The sequence below is a fragment of the Anopheles stephensi genome, unplaced genomic scaffold, assembly GCF_013141755.1.
Source record: "Anopheles stephensi strain Indian unplaced genomic scaffold, UCI_ANSTEP_V1.0 ucontig174, whole genome shotgun sequence".
Taxonomy (NCBI): Eukaryota; Metazoa; Arthropoda; class Insecta; order Diptera; family Culicidae; genus Anopheles; species Anopheles stephensi.
Window position 1 is genome coordinate 1 of NW_023405096.1, and position 5,227 is coordinate 5,227.

Sequence of the window (5,227 nt, forward strand, 5' to 3'; positions counted from 1 at the left end):
ACTTAGTGCTGCACTATCAAGCAACACGACTCCATGGAGCCCGGCCGTCTGCACCACAGTCCTGTGCCGTTCTACGGGCCTATCACCCTCTGTGGGATATGGGCCACCTCAAGTTAGACTTGAACTGTTTGCACCGTGCGTAGCAGATAACGGACCGGTCCAGTACACGGCCATCGGACAGACGAGGCCCCCTCGTCGTCCCTACGTGCTGAGCTCTTCCCGTTTCGCTCGCAGCTACTCAGGGAATCCCGGTTGGTTTCTCTTCCTCCTCTTATTAATATGCTTAAATTCTGAGGGTCGTCACACCATCACTTGAGGCCTACAGACTCCACTGTCACAATGATGCGACGGGAGAAGCGGTGATAAATCACCCCTGTCGTGCTAACCCATTCACCACCCACACGGCGTGAGCACGTCTCGCGACTGCAACTGGATGCGAGGAAAGATACAGCGCGTTGGGCCGCAAGTGTTACTCGACCCGAGCCAACCGGTGGAAGTCCCCGTGCAATTGGTGATAACCTTATATGCTGTGGTGGATACATCCGTTGGTTGATACTAGAGGTCGAACCGTGCGACTTGACGCGCGCTCTCGCTCTTCACCCATGCTCACATGTGTGTGTGTGTGTTTAGGTTTGTGTACCATACCTCGTATGTCTCTCTGTGTTAGCACTCTCACTTTCAGCGCCCACGGTCCCGACAAGGATGCGGATCCGAGCACGCCATGCTGCGACAGCCTACCCCCCCTATGATGGGGTCAGGACGGTCAGTTTGGTTAGAGTGTTGAGATAACTTGGTAGGCACAAGGATGTGTGCATCGGTCGGGTTGAGTCGTCCGATGCGCCATATGCGTTCAACGTGTCGATGTTCATGTGTCCTGCAGTTCACATTCTGACCGCATTTAGCTGCGGTCTTCATCGATCTGAGCCGAGTGATCCCCTGCCTAGGGTTTAACGTACACACCGAACTAGTTGATGAATGGAACCGAATCCATTCCATCCATTATACCCATACCAACAACAACCTCTGGTTCCCTAGTACCACACTGCAGGCGCCCACGGCCCCGACGGTTGCGGGCCGAGCACGCCAAAGTGCGACTGTCGATCACCCCGTTGTGACACGACAATCAGTCGTGTATACGGTCCCGGTACTACCAAGTGTGCATCTTTACTGACCTTCGCCGAGCAGTGGTAATGTGTTCCCTTTGAAAGAGTTGCTTTCGCTCACTCTCTACCAGTGTGCTACACCTCTTGTGGTGTAGCGTTGCGTCAGCATATTGTGCCGACGATGCGTTTGGCCCTCACTCTCGACTTGTTTGATGGGTATGATATGTCCATTATACACAAACCAACACACAACTCTGGTTCCCTAGTACCACACTGCAGGCGCCCACGGCCCCGACGGTTGCGGAGCCGAGCACGCCAAAGTGCGACTGTCGATCACCCCGTTGTGACACGACAATCAGTCAGTGTATAAGGTACCCGGTACTGCCAAAGTGTGCGTCTTACTGACCTGCGCCGAGGCAGTGGTATGTGTATCCCTTTGAAAGAGTTGCTTCGCTCAACTCTACCAAGTGTGCTACACCATCTTGTGGTTGTAGCGTGCGCGTCAGCATGTGATGCCGACGATGCGTTTGCAACCTCACTCCCGGACTTGTTTGATCGGTAATGATCCTTCCGCAGGTTCACCTACGGAAACCTTGTTACGACTTTTACTTCCTCTAAATCATCAAGTTCGGTCAACTTCGGCCGTGCCAACTGCAGCTCACGAAGGAACCGCGGAAGGTATGCCTCCAGAGACCTCACTAAATAATCCATCGGTAGTAGCGACGGGCGGTGTGTACAAAGGGCAGGGACGTAATCAGCGCTAGCTAATGACTAGCACTTACTAGAAATTCCAGGTTCATGGGGGACCGTTGCAGTCCCCAATCCCAACTAAATGAGCATTTGGGTGATTTCCCGTTCCTCTCGGAATGGGGGCGCCTATTGGCGAGAACACGCTGCTGCCCACATTGTGCACGCGTGCAGCCCAGAACATCTAAGGGCAGTTCACGGGAACCTGTTATCGCTCACTCTTCACCTTGCGTAAACACAAGTTGTCCCGCTAAGCAGGGCAAACATAGCTGCGACGACCGCCCGCGAAGGCGGCCGCCGCCCCGTAACGTCAGGTGCGCCCGGAGGGCCCCACTGCTGGACAGCGTTCAATTAGCTTGTTTGAGGTCGCGTTCGTTATCGGAATAACCAGACAATCATTCCACGAACTAAGAACGGGCCATGCACCAACTACCCATTAGATTTTGAGGAAAGAGCTCTTAATCTGTCTTTACCTTCGATAAGTTTCGGACCCTGGTAAGTTTTCCCGTGTTGAGTCCAAATTAAGCCGCCAAGCTCCACTTTTTCTTTTTTTTTTTTTTTTTTTTTAATTGCATTCGTTATTCATTTAAATTTATAAAAGTTTTGCCGCGTTACTTATTTATAACAATAAACGATACAAGAAACACGCATGAACAATTATAAAACGAATAAACCTACATCCATTGCGGCGGCCTTCCCGACGGAGGCGTAGCCACCGGCTGCAATGGCGTCCCTGACTACAATTTAGTAAGGGCACGCGCCCCGCCTGTCTAAACGTAAACCACAACATTAAAATGAAGGACTTACACATTAACACACCTAACATTAACGAAGCGGGCGTGCCCGCGGTTCGTCGAGTCTCCATTGTTTTCCTTATACTAACGATGAGTATGTACGCACACACACAGCACACCATAATACGCTAACACTTGACGCTTACGGTGGCAGAACAGACATCCGCACAAAACGTAAACGAAACAAGACGGACCTAACTCTCACAGTGACACGCGCACGCTCTCTCTCCTACTGCCGGTCGGGTACGAACATCCGCACAAAGCGGACGACGCAAAAGTGCCGAACGTACCGAACCGAGCGCACGCGCGCTCTCTCTCGCCCGGAACTGTGCTAGAACGAACGACCGCACAAAGCGAGACGGCAAAATGCCGGTCTCGCCCGGTCGTGTTTTCGCACGCTCGCTGACTGGCCGATCGTTTCGGCCGTAACCGCTCCCACTCAACGCGTTAGACGTGTTGTGGTGTCGCGATGGCGGCTTCTACGTCGGCGACATTAAGCCGCGATGGCGATCCTGTCGCTCGTGGCGGCGTTGGCGTTCTCGCGCGCGCCTGTTGGCCCGTCGTCGGGGGCTAGCTCCTCCTCCGTCGGCGGTGCTCTGCTTCGGCGAGTTCGGCCCGAACGCAATGGCGGCAATGTACCCGCGCGTAATTGGGCGCGGTATTCCCGCTGCCGTTGGTTCCGCCTTAGCCGACGACGAAGTAACACTTCGGCCGATGGCGGAAACTCGTTCGGGCCGAACTGGGCGTTGCCTCTCCTGCTGCTGATTGGACGGGTTGCTGTTGTTGGTCCATGTCCATCTCCCCGATGGCGGATGTCTGCCGTTGCCGGCGTCTTCGCCGTTGGCCAGCGTTTCTGGCTTCACGGCGGACCTGTTGCCGAAACGCGTTCCGCCAGCTCATTGGCGGAAACGATCCCGCCAGCGATGGCCGCGTTTTCGGGCAACCTGCTTGCTCCAGCCACCTTTGTTGTAGGAAAGCTGCAGATCCGCCGTGTTGCCGTGGCCGTTCGCTGCCAAGCCTCCGGGCTCGACGCAGAAAACGCTCCCAGCTCATCGGGGGAAATGACGACGCCGTCCGCGGTCCGTCAAGAACTGCACTCTCGTGTCGGCGAACCTCGGACAGTGGAACACCACGTGCTCTGCCGACTCCACGGTGTTGTCAGCGCAGAAGGGGCAGGTCGGGCAGAGGTGAAACCCATAGCATGTAGGTACTCCCGGAAGAAGCCATGTCCGGAGAGTACCTGGCTAAGGAAGAAAGTCAACCTCGCCGTGCTTCCTACCTACCCAGCCGGCAATATCCGGCAGCACGCGGTGAGCCCATCGCAGGAACCTGCTCGCGGTCGGATGAGCGGCATCCTGGTCCCACGATGTCTGCCCACTGTCTTATGGTTGCCGAGTGCTCCAGCCGCTTGATGACTCCTTGTCTATCAGCACCCCCCTGCAACCGCCCGTTGATGCCTGGTATAGCACCGCGCGATCTCGTCCACCTGCAGGTGTAGCGGGACCAGGCCCAGCCAGCACTACCGCCGTGTCGTAGCCGACGGTACGGAAGGTCCTGGCGACGCCTTTCGCCAAAGGTCGCTGCAGCTGCTCCAGTTTCCGCCTGCACCACTGGAACTTCACCGCCTCCGCCCAGATGGGTGCCGCGTATCGCACAACCGAGTCCGCCACTGCTGCCAGCAGCCGGCGTTTAGCCATCCTCGGTCCGGCGTGGTTGGACATCACGCCGGTGGCCAGCTTCACCACACGGAGTGCCTTTGCGGTGGCCTTCTCGACGTGTGGCTTCCACGAGAGGTGGTCGTGAAGCATGACCCCGAGGTAGCGTATCGCCGGCTTCGAGCGGACCTCGACGCCGTTGATCACTACGGGCACCGCTGGATGGCCCCGACGCAGACTGGAGATGAGGACGATCTCCGTCTTTTCCGGGGCCAGCTGCAACCGATGTTGCTCCATCCAGGCGGAAATCGCTGCCACAGCTTCCTCCGCTACACCTGCCGCCTCCTCCGGTGTACACCCCTTGGCGAGTACTGCCAGGTCGTCCGCAAAGCCGATGACGGATGCACCTTCCGGCAGCTGCACTCCGAACACGCCGTCGTACAGGATATTCCACAGGGTGGGGCCCGAGAATGGACCCCTGCGGAACACCTGCCGTTACTCGGCGTGTTACCGGACCGGAGCTGGTATCATACGTCAGCTCACGGTCGGAGAAGTACTCCTGCAGGATGCTGCGCAGTCCTGAGGGCACTCCTTTGGTCTGCAGCGCCAGTGCTATGGCCTGCCAGTCTGCGGAATTGAAGGCGTTACGGACGTCCAGAGCAACGACAAGCAGGCAGCGCTTGTCGCGTCTATTCGTTCGCCCGAAACTCATCGCAGATCTGGCAGGCCTCCATCACCAGCCCAACCGCCTGAAGTGTCGACCGACCACGCCGAAAGCCGAACTGGTATTCGGAGAGGAGCGGCTCCGTCGGCATCTCGATGTGGTCGTTCAGGCGGTTCAGCAGTACTCGCTCGTACACCTTGCCGGGCGTGTCCAGCAACATCACCGGTCTCACCGATGACGGCTCGCCCGGGGGTTTTCCCGGTT

General features: G+C 56.9%; 1 pseudogene; it reads right to left on the minus strand.

Moving 5' to 3' along the window:
• Positions 1 to 795: 795 nt before the first annotated feature.
• LOC118515663 lies at positions 796 to 948 on the minus strand (annotated as a pseudogene).
• Between the last annotated feature and the right edge of the window lie 4,279 nt (positions 949 to 5,227).